This window comes from Lagenorhynchus albirostris, chromosome 1 (genome assembly GCF_949774975.1).
Source record: "Lagenorhynchus albirostris chromosome 1, mLagAlb1.1, whole genome shotgun sequence".
Lineage (NCBI taxonomy): Eukaryota > Metazoa > Chordata > Mammalia > Artiodactyla > Delphinidae > Lagenorhynchus > Lagenorhynchus albirostris.
The window spans coordinates 42156278-42173926 of NC_083095.1; positions in this window are offsets into that span (position 1 = coordinate 42156278).

A 17649-nucleotide genomic window follows, 5' to 3' on the forward strand; every position below is an offset into this window, starting at 1 on the left:
TGTAGTGGTTAATGCGGGCCACACTGTAAAAGTGATGTGTAAGGAAAAACTTAAAGAGAGTGGGGGAGCAAGCCAGAGGTATATCTGGGGGAAGAACACACCAGACAGAGGCACTCCCAAAGGCAAAAGCTCCAGGGAACCTCCATACTGTTCTCCATAGTGGCTGTATCAATTTACATTCCAACCAACAGTGCAAGAGGGTTCCCTTTTCTCCACACCCTCTCCAGCAGTTATTGTTTGTAGATTTTTTGATGATGACCATTCTGACCAATGTGAGGTGATACCTCATTGTGGTTTTGATTTGCATTTCTCCAATGGTTAGTGATGTTGAGCATCCTTTCATGTGTTTGTTGGCAATCTGTATATCTTGAGAAATGTCTATTTAGGTCTTCTGCCCATTTTTGGATTGGGCTGTTTGTTTTTTTGATATTGAGATGCATGAGGTTCCTTAAAAAACTAAAAATAGAACTACCATAGAACCCAGCAATTCCACTACTGGACATATACCCTGAGAAAACCATAATTCAAAAAAGAGTCATGTACCACAATGTTCATTGCAGCACTATTTACAATAGCCAGGACATGGAAGCAACCTAAGTGTCCATCGACAGATGAATGGATAAATGAGATGTGGCACATATATACAATGGAATATTACTCCGCCATAAAAAAAAATGAAATCGAGTTATTTGTAGTGAGGTGGATGGACCTAGAGACTGTCATACAGAGTGAAGTAAGTCAGAAAGAGAAAAAAAAATACCGTATGCTAACACATATATATGGAATCTAAAAAAAAAAAAAAAGGTTATGAAGAACCTAGGGGCAGGACAGGAATAAAGACGCAGACATAGAGAATGGACTTGAGGACACAGGGAGGGGGAAGGGTAAGCTGGGATGAAGTGAGAGTGGCATGGACATATATACACTACCAAGTGTAAAATAGATAGCTAGTGGGAAGAAGCCGCATAGCACAGGGAGATCAGCTCGGTGCTTTGTGACCACCTAGAGGGGTGGGAGGGAGACGCAAGAGGGAGGAGATATGGGGATATATGTATATGTATAGCTGATTCACTTTTTCATGCAGCAGAAGCTAACACACCATTGTAAAGCAATTACACTCCAGTAAAGATGTTAAAAAAAAAAAAAAAGGAATAGACTGAGATCGTGGAAAGGGCAGAGTCCAGTCAGGAAGCTTATGTATTACTCTAAGTTAGAGACTACAGTGGTTTGGAGGAAGACATTGGTGGAGCACCTCAAGGTTGATATTCAAGCAAAGATCTCTGGATGCTTCTGGTGCTTGGAAAGGTTTGCTAGGTTAAGGATGAAATGTTTTAAAGTCCACTCCAGAAACCAACCAGCCAACCGAGTCTCCATAATCCTTTTATGCTAAAGGATTGCTTCTTGGGAGCAGTCATAGTTGAAGTTACAAGAAAATAACCTTTTATTTCACAATAGTGCAAAAAGAAGGGTCAGAAAAAAAAATGTCAGCACGAAGTATACATACTGCACAGTGGTTTTTATGGGAGATTAATGCAAGGTTTCTTCTGACCCTGGCAAATATTGGGACCAGATTTCACTCATAAAATAAAGAATTTTCTATTTTCTCTGGAATCCTAGGGTTTTTAAAATACCACATTTATCTCAGAAATACTAATTCAGTGCTTTTTAAATTAATAAACTTATAAAAAAGGGGTTTTAGGTTTACAGAAAAATGGAGCAGAAATACAGAGAATTCCCATATGCATCCTCTTTCTCTCCTCCCCAAAGCAGTTTCCTCTATTACTAACATCTTGCAGTAGCATAGTACATTTGTTACAATGCATGAACAAATATTGATACATTATTATTAACTACAGTCCTCTAGTTTACATTAAGGGTCATTCCTTGTGTTGTACAGTTCTGTGGGGTTTGATAATGCATAATATAATGTATCCACCATTACAGTATCATACAGAATAGTTTCATTGCTCTAAAAATCCCCTGTGATTTACCTATTCATCCCATTCTCTTTCCTTGAACCCCTTGCAACCACTGCTCTTTACTGTCTCTATAAGTTTTGTCTTTTCCAGAACATCATATAGTTGGGATCACTCAATACATACATAATCTTTTCAGACTGGCCTCTTTCATTTAGCAATATGCATTTAATGTTCCTCTTTGTCTTTTCACGGCTTAATGGCTCATTTGATTTTATTGCTGAGTAATATTCCATGTGTGGATATACTTGTTTCTTTATTCACCTATTTGGCAATTTTGAAAAAGCTGCTATAAACATTTGTGTGCAGGTTTTTGTGTGGACATACATTTTCAACTCAGCTGGGTAAATACCAAGGCGCTCAAGTGCTGGACTGTATGGTAAGACTATGTTTACCTTTGTAAGAAACTGCCAGACTGTCTTCCAAAGTGACTACTGTTTTGCATTCCCATCATGAATAAATGAGTTCCTGTTGCTCCACAACCTTACCAGCATTTGATGTTGGCAGTGCTTTGGATTTTAGCCATCCTAACAAATGTGTAGTTTTATCTAAATATTGTTTTATAGTTCCCTTATAACATTTAATGTTGAGCATCTTTTCTTAAGCTTATTTGTCATCTGTATATCTTCTCTGATGAGATGTGTGCTTAGATCTTTTGCCCAATTATTTTAATGTTACGTTTTATGACTTTTTTGTACATTTTGGATACTAGTCCTTTGATATGTGTTTTGCAAATATTTTCTCCCAGTCTGTGGCTTGTCTTTTTACTCTTAGCATTGTCTTTGCCAGAGCAGAAGTTTTAAATTTTAATGAAGTCCAACTTATCAAATATTCTTTCATGGATTGCACTTTTGATGTTGTGTATACAAAAACTCATCACTGAACACAAGGTCAGCTAGATTTTCTCCTATGCTATCATCTAGAAATTTTTTCCAGAAATTTGTTGAAATCGCTTGTCTCCTAATGATGTCCCTTCCCTTTTCTTCACCAATCTGGTTTACCCAAACAGAGTTGAAGAAGACAGGAGATGAACATTTTTCATGTCTGCACTACTTTTTAAAAATCATTTTTGGTATGCAAAAATTATTAGATTTTATATATTTATTTTTATTCTAACATGGCATGCTTATGATTGATTCCTACTTGATTTAAAGTTTTAGTTGAGATAGTTTCTTAGTTGTTTTCTTAGATTTTCTAGGGAAACAGTAATAATTGACATCCTTTCTAGAATTTGTTAGTCCTTCTTTATCTTATGCATCAAATATCTTCAGAATAATGTTTAAGTGGTAATTAAAGGCAACGGAATTTTTTCAAACTTAGATGGGACTCTCTCTGGTATATCTCTGATTCTGAAAGACACTGTCTATCAAGCAAAGGGACCTTCCATCTCCTTCTAGATTATGAAGTGTTCTCTGAGATGCTGAATTTTAGCAGAAGGCATTGGCAGGGGGTCATTTTTCAAAATGATAATTGAGTTTTTTCTTCTTTAAAAGTATCTTTTTTGACATCTGTATTTGCCAGTTTAATTCTATATTTCTTTTTTTTTCCCTCTGAATTCCGGATAAATTTTTCTTGACATTCTTCTAATTTACATTTTCAGTGGTGTCCATTCTAGTATTCATCTCTATTGAGTATTTAATACTTCTAGGCCTTTTATTTTTAATATTTTGAGTAACAGGTTTTTTCTGTTTTTTGTTCTTTTGCTTTTTTGCGTGACCTCATTTTATACTTTCAAACTAAAGGATGAGTTTGAATCATTAAGACACTTTTCTCTTTCCTCAATCAGTTCTGCTTCAGTGGTGGCCATTTGTATGCTAGCTTTGCCGCTTGTTTTTAACTTTTAAAAATTTTAATGAGAATTGTTTATAGTCTGCTATACATGAAAATTTATAACTAAGAAAAAAAAGATATGCAGAGGGTACAGATATCAGTGTCAAAATCTTCTTCCCCATAGAACTGACAAATAATTCATAACCAGTGAGCTTAAAAAGAAGTTTTTGAACTATAGATTTTAATCATACGCCTCATAATTTTTCATGTTCTGCTTATAGTTATAAGTGGAAGTCATACTTATACACTATTGGTAGTGATATGAACAATGTAAGTATTTATTTATTCATTCATTTAGCTTTAAGTTCCCGTTATGTTCCATATTCTGTACTTGTGTGTTTCTAACCTTTCCCATCCTCAGTCCCAGACAGTTAACTAAGCTGGCAGGGAGGCAAATAGGTACAATCCTGCCTTTGCATAAACATAGTGAACCATCTTCAACCTTATGAATGAGGAAAACTTTTTTTTTTTTTGGGGTGCGCGGGCCTCTCACTGTTGTGGCCTCTCCCGTGGCGGAGCACAGGCTCTGGACGCGCAGGCTCAGCGGCCATGTCTCACGGGCCCAGCCGCTCCGCGGCATGTGGGATCTTCCCGGACCGGGGCACGAACCTGTGTCCCCTGCATTGGCAGGCGGACTCTCAACCACTGTGCCACCAGGGAAGCCCGGAAAACATTTTAAGAGATGGCAGAGCAACAAGCTAGGAGCCTAGAAACTGCTATATCGTCCCTGGTTTATACTGTTGAGATTATCATGTGAGAAATATTGTGGGTTTTTGTCTTATTGTAGAGTCAATTTCTTGACTGACTTACACATAAAAACTTTTGTCTCATACTTTACGAACATTTTGTAAGTTATTCTCTGAGCTTGTGAAAATTTTCAGCTCTTCAAATTTCACCAGCTCACACAAAATTTAAGGGAGCACCAAAGCTCTCATTAAGGTATATCATATGCTAGTGCAATATTTTGTAAAATAAAAAAAGGTATGCAAAAAATCTATGAAGAACAAAATATCGAATTTTAAAATAAAGGTAGGATCAGTATGACTGATTTTTCCCTATTGCTTCAGACTTCAACATGGCTCAGAATGGCACTGTTACTAATTCTGCCTTTATTTAAAACTTTGATACTTCTAATCTTTCTGACCCTTCTTGTTGAAGTTTCTGACATATGCCCTTTAAATTTTGTCCACAAGGTGATGAATGAGCACCTCACCTAAATCATCCTAGTCCTGGCTGTCCTCTTTTACTACAGTATGTACAACACACTGATTTTCAGAATCATGTTTTCTACCTTGGCCCAGATTCATAGACAGATCAGGTTTTCCCAGGCACTTCCAACATACTCACCAAGTTCACTTTTCTTTGACTATAAGACAATACTCTACTCAGGCAAACCAAGCTGATGAAGAAAAGGGGAGTGAGGACATCAGCAGACAAGAAATTTCAACAAATTTCTCGAAGACAGGAAGGAATTAGAAGAGTGACATCTGGTGGAGTGGCAAGAGGAAGCCAGAGCCTAGTACAAGTAGATAGTCACGGTGTCAGCCTCAAAGAGGCTCAAGGCTTGGACACTCCAGGGTGACAGTTTGATGTGGAGTGAAAAACACAGGCATTAATTAAAAATCTATATGCAGAACTGTTAATACCCCCATGTCTTCTCCAATGCAACACCTCACAGTTGCTATATTCCCACATTCCAAACTTGAGGCTATTTCTCTAAATAAATTCAGTGGCCCAGAAGCAAAGACCTCTACATTCTGGAATTTAGAGGCCTCCTAGCATAAGAGCCAGATCTCCTTCTGGTGATCTAAAAGTAAAACTCACCAGTTAGTACAGCTCTATGCCTGTGCATTCTCAAATAGCAATGAGCATCTTAAGACCACAGCACTATTGAGGTAGTCCCCAAAATGAGAGAACAAAATAAACAGAGAACAAAATAAACAAGCAGGAAACAAATGGGTCTGAAGGAAATAGAGATGACACACAGAACAGAAGAGAGTCTGATTAGTCTCCTCGGAGATCTTACGAAAATATTTCATCCTGAAAACAAGAACCGGATGACAGGAAAACCAAATAATCAGCACACTTTTAAAGCCTTTGGACATAAAAATTATAATGTTCAAACCAAATAACTTAATGAAGGGTTGGAAGATAAAGGCAAAAAAATATTTCCTAAAGCAGAGCAATAAGACTCACATTTTTTGAGAGAACAAGTGAGATCTAGGGGATTGATCTAGGAAGCCTATCACTCTAGTAATGGCAGTTCCAATATGAAAAAAATAGCAGAGCAGTGTTTCCCAGAGGTGAACCTAACTGCTCTTCATACTGACACCAAGGGGCTGACACAGTGAATAAATCAAAGTCCCATATGTTAGATGAAATTTCAGGGGAAAAAAAATGAAATCTGAAAACTGGAGACAGAAACAGAGTGAGACACAGACAGAGACAGAGACAGAGACAGAGAATGAGAGAGAGAAGATTAAACAATGAGAATCAAATCATGAAAATCTGAGAATCACACCAGCACTGGATTTCTTATCACCAAAACTGGATGCCAGAAGAATATGCAACAATATCATTAAGGCTGTGAGGAAAAAAACATATTCAACCTCAACCCAAACATTCAAGTACTGATCATCTATGCCCTGCCCAGTGAGAGAACCCTGAGCAGATTTATGGGTATTTACAAAGTAGAAGCAGCCACCTCTGACAGTGTTAAGGAGAGAATGACCAAGGAACATTGTCAAGTCCACAATTCTAAGTGAGCTTGTGGGGCACTATTCCTTCCTTCATTAAAAGGATGGGCACCAAGGGAAAAACAGCCCAGAGTAATATTAGCAACTGCTTTAGAAGTATTCATTTCTAAAGCCAGTGCTTCAGAGACACATTTTTTTTTAGTTATGTTGCCATTTAAATAGCTCTTGGTAGGACAAATGGTACTACTCTAAGTGTTGGCTTTGTAGACCAACCAGCTAGGATCTCACTGGGTGTGGGAAAATGAAAGCCCAGTGGCTTCCCTGGTGACGCAGTGGTTAAGAATCCACCTGCTAATGCAGTGGACATGGGTTCGAGCCCTGGTCCTGGAAGATCCCACATGCTGCGGCGCAACTAAGCCCATGCGCCACAACTACTGAGTCTGCGCTCTAGAGCCCGCAAGCCACTACTGAAGCCCTCGTGCCTAGAGTCCATGCTCCACAAGAGAAGCCACTGCAATGAGAAGCCCACGCACCACAACAAAGAGTAGCAGACCCCCTCGCTGCAACTAGAGAAAGCCCGCATGCAGCAACAAAGGCCCAGTGCAGCCAAAAATAAATAAAAATAAAATAAACTTATTAAAAAAAGAATAGGCCAGACACTATAAAACTCTTAGAGGAAAACATAGGCAGAACACTCTATGACATAAATCACAGCAAGATCCTTTTTGACCCACCTCCTAGAGAAATGGAAATAAAAACAAAAAACTGGGACCTAATGAAACTTAAAAGCATTTGCACAGCAAAGGAAACCATAAACAAGACCAAAAGACAACCCTCAGAATGGGAGAAAATATTTGCAAATGAGGCAACTGACAAAGAATTAATCTCCAAAATATACAAGCAGCTCATGCAGCTCAATATCAAAAAACCAAACCAATCCAAAAATGGGCAGAAGACCTAAATAGACATTTTTCCAAGAAAATAGTAGCCCCCTCTCACTGCAACTAGAGAAAGCCCACGTGCAGCAATGAAGACTCAATGCAGCCAAAAATAAATAAATAAATTTATTAAAAAAATAAAAGCCCAGATTTACACATGATGTGGTTAATTGGAAACTCTTTTAACAAAATGAAATAGCATATTTAAAAAATTAAAATAGCAAGCCCCAAACATATATCTCCCCAAACATACTGCTTGATAAAGAATTAGGCATTGGTTTTATATACCATCTGGGGCCAAAAAGAAAAGGTGGCTGGAAAAGGCTTTGAAGGTGACAGTTTCTGAAAAGTTACAGTACGCCTGGAGACCCCACCTTCAGTGTGAGCCTGGGAGTTAAAGCTAAGGAAACACAAGCTTTAAATGACACATTAAACAAGATGGACTTAATTGATACTTATAGGACATTCCATCCCAAAACAACAGAATACACTTTCTTCTCAACAGGTCATGGAACACTCTCCAGGATAGATCATATATTGGGTCACAAATCAAGTATTGGCAAATTTAGGAAAATTGAAATTGTATCAAGTATCTTTTCCAACAACAACGCTATAACACTAGATATTAATTACAGGAAAAAAACTGTAAAAAATACACACACATGGAGGCTAAATAATGCACTACTAAATAACCAAGAGATCACTGAAGAAATCAAAGAGGAAATCAAAAAATACCTAGAAAAAAATGACAATGAAAACACGATGACCCAAAATCTATGGGATGCAGCAAAAACAATTCTAAGAGGGAAGTTTATAGCAATACAATCTTACCTCAAGAAACAAGAAAAATCCAAAGAAACAACCTAACCTGACACCTAAAGCAATTAGAGAAAGAAAGACAAAAAAAAAAAAAAAAACCCTAAAGTTAGAAGGAAAGGAATCATAAAGATCAGATCAGAAATAAATGAAATAGAAATGAAGGAAACAATAGCAAAAATCAATAAAACTAAAAGCTGGTTCTTGGAGAAGATAAACAAAAGTGATAAACCATTAGCCAGACTCATCAATATAAAAAGGGAGAAGACTCAAATCAATAGAATTAGAAATGAAAAAGGAGAAGACACATGGCACAAATACAAAGGATCACGAGAGATTAATACAAGCATTTATTTACGCCAATAAAATGGTCAGCCTGGAAGAAACTGACATATTCTTAGAAAAGCACTACCTTCTGAGACTGAACCAGGAAGAAATAGAAAATATAAACAGACCAATCATAAGCACTGAAATTGAAACTGTGGTTAAAAATCTTCCAACAAACAAAAGTCCAGGACCAGATGGCTTCACAGGAGAATTCTATTAAACATATAAAGAAGAGCTAACACCTATCCATCTCAAACTCTTCGAATATATACCAGAGGGAGGAACACTCCCAAACTCATTCTATGAGGCCACCGTCACACTAACACCAAAACCAGACAAAGATTTCACCAAAAAAGAAAACTACAGGCCAATATCACTGATGAACATAGATGCAATAATCCTCAACAAAATACTAGCAAACAGAATCCAGCAATATATTAAAAGGATCGTACACCATGATCAAGTGGGGTTTATCCCAGGAATGCAAGGATTCTTCAATATACACAAATCAATCAATGTGATACACCATATTAACAAATTGAAGGAGAAAAACCATATGATCATCTCAACAGATGCAGAAAAAGCTTTTGACAAAATTCAACACCCACTTATGATAACCCTCCAGAAAGTAGACATAGAGGGAACTTACGTCAACATAATAAAGGCCATATATGACAAACCCACAGACAACATCATCCTCAATGGTGAAAAACTGAAAGCATTTCCACTAAGATCAGGAACAAGACAAGGTTGCCCACTCTCACCACTCTTATTCAACATAGTTTTGGAAGTTTTAGCCACAGCAATCAGAGAAGAAAAACAAATAAAAAGAATCCAAATCAGAAAAGAAGAAGTAAAGCTGTCACTGTTTGCAGATGACATGATACTATACACAGAGAATCCTAAAGATGCTACCAGAAAACTACTAGAGCTAATCAATGAATTTGGTAAAGTAGAAGGACACAAAATTATGCACAGAAATCTCTTGCATTCCTATACACTAAGGATGAAAAATCTGAAAGAGAAATTAAGGGAACACTCCCATTTACCATTGCAACAAAAAGAATAAAACACCTAGGAATAAACCCACATAAGGAGGCAAAAGACCTGTATGCAGAAAACTATAAGACACTGATGAAAGTAATTAAAGATTTTACCAACAGATGGAGAGATACACCATGTTCTTGGATTGGACGAATCAACATTGTGAAAATGACTCTACTACCCAAAGCAATCTACAGATTCAATGCAATCCCTAACAAACTACCAATGGCATTTTTCCCTAAAGTAGAGCAAAAAATTTCACAATTTGTATGGAAACACAAAAGACCCCAAATAGCCAAGGCAATCTTGAGAAAGAAAAACGGAGCTGGAGGAATCAGGCTCCCTGACTTCAGACTATACTACAAAGCTACAGTAATCAAGACAGTATGGTACTGGCACAAAAACAGAAATATAGATCAATCGAACATGATAGAAAGCCCAGAGATAAACCCACGCACATATGGTCACCTTATCTTTGGTAAAGGAGGCAAGAATATGCAATGGACAAAAGACAGCCTCTTCAATAAGTGGTGCTGGGAAAACTGGACAGGTACATGTGAAAAATGAAATTAGAGCATTCTCTAACACCATGTACAAAAATAAGCTGAAAATGTATCAAAACCCTAAATGTAAGACCAGAGACTATAAAACTTTTAGAGGAAAACACAGGCAGAACACTCTTTGACATAAATCACAGTAATATCTGTTTGGATCCACCACCTAGAGAAATGGAAATAAAAACAAAAATAAACTAATGGGACCTAATGAAACTTAAAAGTTTTGCACAGCAAAGGAAACCATCAGCAGCAAAAAAGACAACCCACCAAATGGGAGAAAATATTTGCAAATGAAATGACTGACAGAGGATTAATCTACAAAATCAACTATATTCCATTAAAAATTTTATTTTAAAAATCTTTGTAAACATCAAACAAAATATATACATATACACAATGGAATGCTACTCAGCCATAAAAAAGAATGAAGTAATGCCATTTGCAGCAACATGGATGGAGCTAGAGATTATCATATTAAGTGAAGTAAGTCAGAGAAAGACAAATATCATATGATATCACTTGTATATGGAATCTTTAAAAAATGATACAAATGAACTTGTTTACAAAACAGAAACAGACTCACAGACTTAGAAAACAAACTTATGGTTACCAAGCGGAAAGGGGGGGAGGATAAATTAGGAGTTTGTGATTAACATATAACATTACTATATAAAAAATAAACAAGAAGGACCTACTGTATATACCACAGGGAACTATACTCAATATTTTGTAATAAGCTAAATGGGGAAAGAATGTGAAAAAGAAATGATATATGTATACCTGAATCACTTTGCTGTACACCTGAAACTAACACAACATTGTTAGTCAACTGTATTCCAAAATAAAGTAAATTTTTTTTAAAAAAAACCATATAATCATCTTGTTAGATGCAGAAAAGCTTTTGACAAATTTCAGCATCCATTTATGATAAAAAAAAAAAGTCTCCAGAATGTGGGCATAGGGGGAACATACCCCAACATAATAGAGGCCACATATGACAAACCCACAGCTAACATCATACTCAATGGTGAAAAGCTGAAAGCATTTCTTTAAGATCAGTAACAAGATAAGGATGCCTGTTCTTGTCATTCTTATTCAACAAAGTATTGGAAGTTCTAGCCACAGCAATCAGACAACAAAAAGAAATAAAAAGAATCCAAATTGGAAAGGAAGAAGTAAAACTGTCACTGCTTGCAGATGACATGATACTATACATAGAAAATTCTAAAGATGCCACCACAAAGCTACTAGACCTCATCAATGAATTCAGGAAAGTTGCAGGATACAAAATTAATATACAGAAATCTGTTGCATTTCTATACACTATCAACAAACTATCAGAAAGAGAAATTAAGGATACAATCTCATTTACCATTGCATCAAAAAGAATAAAATACCTAGGAATATACCTACCTAGGAAAGTAAAAGACCTGTACTCGGAAAAATATAAGATACTGATGAATGAATTGAAGATGACACAAACAGATGGAAAGATATACCATGTTCTTAGATTGGCAGAATTAGTATTATTAAAATGGCCATACTACCCAAGGTAATCTACAGATTCAGTAAAATCTCTATCAAAATACCAATGGCATTTTTCACAGAACTAGACAAATAATTTTAATTTTTGTATGGAAAGACAAAAGGCCCCAAATAGCCAAAGCAATCTTGAGAAAGAGGAACAGAGCTGAAGGAACCACTTTCCCTGACTTCAGACTAGAGTACAAAGCTACAGTCATCAAAACAGTATGGTACTGGAACAAAATCAGACACATAGATCAATGGAACAGAGTAAGAGAGCCCAGAAATAGACCCATGCATTTATGGTCAATTAGTCTATGACAAAGGAGGCAAGAATATACAATGGAGAAAAGATCATCTCTTCAATAAGTGGTGCTGGGAAAACTGGACAGCTACAAGTGAAAGAATGAAATTAGAACATTCTCTAACACCATGTAGAAAAATAAAATCAAAATGGATTAAAGACCTAAATGTAAGACCAGAAACCATAAAACTTCTAGAGGAAAACATAGGCAGAACACACTTTGGCATAAAGGTAACAAATTTTGGGAGGATCTATCTCCTAAAACAAAGGAAATAAAAGGAAAAATATCAAATGGAACCTAACTAAACTTAAAACGTTTTGCAAAGCAAAGGAAACCATTGACAAAATGAAAAGACAACCTACCGAATGGGAGAAAATATTTGCAAACGATATGACCAATAAGGGTTTAATATATAAAATAACAAACAGCTCATACAACTCAACGTCAAAAAAACAAACAACCTAATTAAAATATGTGCAGAAGACCTGAACAGACATACTTCCAAAGAGGACATGCAGATGGCCAACAGTCACATGAAAACATGCTCACTATCGCTAATCATCAGGAAAATTCAAATCAAAATCACAATATCAGGGCTTCCCTGGTGGCGCAGTGGTTGAGAGTCCTGCCGATGCAGGGGACACGGGTTCGTGCCCCAGTCCGGGAAGATCCCACATGCCGCGGAGCAGCTGGGCCCGTGAGCCATGGCCGCTGGGCCTGCGCGTCCAGAACCTGTGCTCCGCAACGGGAGAGGCCACAACAGTGAAAGACCCGCGTACCGCAAAAAAAAAAAAACAAAAAAACAAAAAAACACAATATCACCTCACACCTGTCAGAATGGCTATCATCAAAAAGACCACAAATAACAAATGTTGGTGAAAATATGAAGAAAAGGGAACACTTGTACACTGTTGGTGGGAACGTAAATTGGTGCAGTCACTGCCTCTTAGGCAGTTCCAGAGTTTTTCCCGGACTCCCTCCTGGCCAGCTGTGGCACACTAACCCCCTTCAGTCTGTGTTCACGCAGCTTACCCGAGTCCTCTCTTGGGATCTGACCTCTGAAACCCAAGCCTCAGCTCCCAGCCCGTACCCATCCTGGCACGTGAGCAGACAAGCCTCTCAGGCTGGTGAGTGCTGGTCGGCACTGATCCTCTGTGCAGCGATCTCTCTGCTTTGCCCTCTGCACCCCTGTTGCTGCGCTCTCCTCTGTGGCTCCAAAGCTTCCCTCAGCCCATCCCCCATCTCCACCAGTGAAGGGGCTTCCTAGTGTGTGGAAAATTTTCCTCTTTCACAGCTCCCTCCCAGAGATGCAGGTCCCTTCCCTATTCTTTTAACTGTTTTTTCTTTTTCTTTTGCCCTACCCAGGTACTTGGGGAGTTTCTTGCCTTTGGGGAAGTCTGAGGTCTTCTGCCAGCGTTCAGTACGTGTTCTGTAGTTGTTCCACGTGTAGATGTATTTCTGATGTATTTGTGGGGAGGAAGGTGATCTCCATGTCTTACTCCTCCACCATCTTGAAGTTCCCCTCATTCTTTATATTTTCTAACTCTGTTAAAAAGTAACTTCTTGCTCTGTGCATCCATTCTTCTCCTAAGTTCTTTGATCATCTTTACAATCATTACCCTGAACTCTTTCTTGGGTAGATTGCCTATCTCCACTTCTCTTAGTTCTTCTGGGGTTTTATCTTGTACCTTCATTTGGAACATGTTCCTCTGTCACCTTATTTTGCCTAAGTTGCTGTTTGTATTTTTATATATCTGGTTGGTTAGTTATGTTTCCCAACCTTGGAGAAGTGCTCTTCTATAGGAGATGTCCCATGTGTCCTAGCAGTGCACTCCCCCATCATCACCCAAGCTTTATGCTCTAGGGTTCCCCCTATGAGGGCTGCATAGGTCCTTCTCTTGTGGCATGCTGACTATGTGGGTGGTTTGGTAGATTTGGTTGGTCCCTAGTCCAGTTGGCTGCCAGGCTCTGCCTTGTGCAGAAGCTACTGGCTCCTGATTGGCAGGGCCTGGTCATGAGGTGGATGTCTGCTGAACCCCAGAGGGCCCTGAGGCTAGTGCTGGCTCACTGGTCATGGAGTCAGGGTCCAGAAGACTCTGAGACTGTTGCCCACACACTGGTGGGTGCAGCCATGTCCTGGGGTTAGTGCTGGGCTACTGGCAGACAGATCCAGGCCCTAGAGTCTGGATGCAGGGCTCAGGGATCCCAGAGCTGGTGTCAGATTGCTGGTGGGAGGGGGCCAGTTCCTGACACTGTTTGGTATGGGGTCTGGGGTGTCCCGAAGCTTGTACTGGCCCAGGTCCCGCTGGTCCCAGGGCAGTGTCTGGTCTGCTGTGGACAGGCTGAGGGATTGTGGTTTTCTTGGGTCTGGTGTCTGTCCCCTAGTGGGTAAGACTGATCCAGAGGCTAGAGCACACTTCCTGGAGGGCAGTGCTGGTGCCTGCCCACTGGTGGGTAGAGCTGGGTCCTGGCCCTCTGGTGGGCAGGGCTGTGTCTAGAGGCATGTCTAGAGGTGGGTGTGGGCTCAGGAAGTCTTTAGGCAGCCTGTCTGTTGATGGGTGGGGCTGTGTCCCCACCCAGTTAGTTGCTTGGTCTGAGGCTTCCCAGAATTGGTGTCTATAGGTTATTGGGTGGGGCCAGGTCTTGGCCCTAATGAGCTAGAGGGAGGATCCCACAATGGTACCTGCCAACACCGGTGTCCAGTCCACATGGTAGAAGGAGCTCCCAGGAATGGCTGCCACCAGTGTCTATGTCCCCAGGGTGAGCTTCAGCACCCGCTCTCCCAGCCTCTCCAGGAGCCACTTCAAGAGGAGCCAGTAGGTCTGTCCCAGGCTCCTATCAAATTATTGCTTTTGCCCTGGGTGGTGGAGCATGTGAGATTTTGTGTGCACCCTGTAAGAGTCTATTTCCCAGTCCTGTGGGACTCCTGAAATTAAGCCCCTCTGGCCTTCAAAGACAAATGCTCTGGGGGCTCATCTTCCCTTTGTAGAACCCCTAGGCTGGGGGGGACCATCATGGGGCTCAGAACTCTCACTCCCGTAGGAGAACCTCTACAATATAATTATTCTCTAGTTTGTGGGTCACCACCCGGGGGTATGGAATTTGACTACACTGTAAATCCACCCTTCCTATCCACCTTATTGTGGTTCTTTATGTCTTTAGTTGTAGAAGATCTTTTATTATAAGTTCTGGTATTTTTCATCGATGGTTGTTTTGCAAATAGTTGTCATTTTGGTGTTCTCATAAGAGGAGGTGAGCTCAGCGTCTTTCTACTCCACCATCTTATCCGATCCCTCTCAGCTCTTTTCAAAATTGCTTATTAGCACAGCCTTGACCTCTTTTGTCTTTTATATTTTCTATTTCTCTTCTGGTTTTAATTATTTTATTTTCCCTATTATACTTATTTATTCTTAGTTTTATTATGTCATTTTATATGGTGTTTTTTCACATGTACCTGGACTTTTCAAGTTGAAGTATATTCTCTTAGCTATTTTAGTGTGTAGTTTTATAACCTGTATGTCCTATTTACCACTGGAAAGTACAAAGTAACTTCTCTTCTGCCAATATTTTGGTCAAACCGCTAGAGGCCCTATCTTAGTAGTCATTAAAATTGCCTCCTTCCCTTCCTGGGGTTGCTCTTCTACAGATGATCCCCAGCAGTCTTTGTGAAGCATTTCCTGTGCAAAGGACTAATCTTGGTTCTTCTTGCTTTGCCCCCAGAACTGCAACTCAGACATATCCCCTTAAGGCTGTAGGACATCTCACCCCCCACTAGAAAATATATACCAAAGATACACTCAGGGAAGCACCTTTCTGACCATGGCTGAAGCACTTGTCCTCAGTTGTGTCCAAAGTGACCCCTTTGGTCACTTTGAACTTACTCTGTTCCCTGCCACAGGCTCCTGTGTGGATTCCTGCCTGAGTTGCAGTAGATCTTCAAAGCTTGGTGGCAAATCAGCCTCATACCTTCCACTTCCACATACTCAGGACTGTGAAGTGATCCAGGGTGAACCTGGCCTGGGCTCTAATATTACATCTCTTTGTGTTCACTTATCCAGATTATTTCTCTCAGTAAAATGGCATCAGGACAAGATCCTCTGTTTCATGCGGTGGGAAAAGATAAAGGAGGGAGTGCTCTAGGTGATATTTCGTCACGTCTGGTGACTTGACCTCTTCTGCTCAGCACTAATTCCTTCCCAGAAAAAAATCCAGTGGGGAATACCGAATGGTACAGGACCTCAGGGCAGTCAACGAAGCCACCGAGGATACACATCCTGTAGTCCCTAATCCACTGTCCACCAGGACGTGGCATTCTGCATTAGATTCAAAAGATGCCTTCTTCTGTATTCCATTAGCCCTGGAGTCACAAGAATTTTTGCTTTTGAGTGCCAAGACCCAAACATGAAACAAAAACAGCAATACTGCTGCGAAGTCCTGTCCCAAGGGTTTGAAAAGTTCCCCACCATCTTTGGGGAGACTTTAACTAAAGACTTAAAAGATCTAAATCTGGAGGAGGGAACTCTTCTCCAATAAGTAGACAACACCCTGATTGCTGGCCCTACTAAGCAGGCCTCTGGCAAAAATACTGTTACCACTCTGAACCACCTAGCCAATAAAGGATAAAAGGTGTCCAAGAAAAAGTCTCAAATATCACAGACTAGGGTGATACCCTAGTTTGATACCTAGGCTTCTTTCTCACAGAAGGTCGGAGAAACCTACCCCAGGAAAGGAAAGGAGCCATTTGCAGCCTCCCTCCTCCTACAACTAGAAGACAGTTTAGAGGTTTCCTGGGGATGGCTGGCTTTTGCCACATCTGATCGCTAACTATGGTCTAACAGCTAAGCCTCTATATGAAAAGTTGAAGGGAAAGGATGTTGATCTTTTTGGATGGAATTCAGCACATAAAGGGGCCTTTCAAGAATCAAAAAAGCAATTACTTCAGGCCCCTGCCCTGCCCCTCCCAGATTTAGCCAAACCCTTTGACCTTTACATTGCTGAGAGAAGTGAAATCACCTTTGGGGTACCAGCTCAAAAACTGGGACCCCTTACTCAGTTGGTTGCTTATTTCTCTAAACAATTAGATCAAATCACTAAGGAATGGCCTCCTTGCCTACAGGCAGTAGCAGCTACTACAACCCTAAAGGAAGCTGAAAAGTTAATGTTTGGTCAGCCAATCACTATATGGACTTCACACCAGGTTCAGGCTTTAGTAAGTTTTAAGGGAACAGAATGGCTATCCCCTGGAATCACTCCATTCCCCTGACACAAGTTCAAGCTCTGCTTTTAGATAACCCAGTGGCTACCAAAAAACCTGTCACATACTAAATCCTGCCACACTGCTACCCACAGAAATGGGGTCCCTGGCGCATGATGGTACAGAAACCATAGACGTGATCTATTCCAGTCACCTTGACAAGGGAAGTGAGCTTCTCCCTAATGCCAAAGAGGAATGGTTCCCAGGCAGGAGCAGTTTTAACAGAGAGGGGAAAAGGCTGGCGGGAAACACAGCAACCTCCCAGACCCGTCTTAGAAGCAAGAAGCCTACCTCCAGGGATTTCTGCCCAAAGGGCAAAGATGATAGCCTTCACCTGAGCCTTAGAGCTCAGGACAGGGAAGCTCTTAAGTGTTTACACACA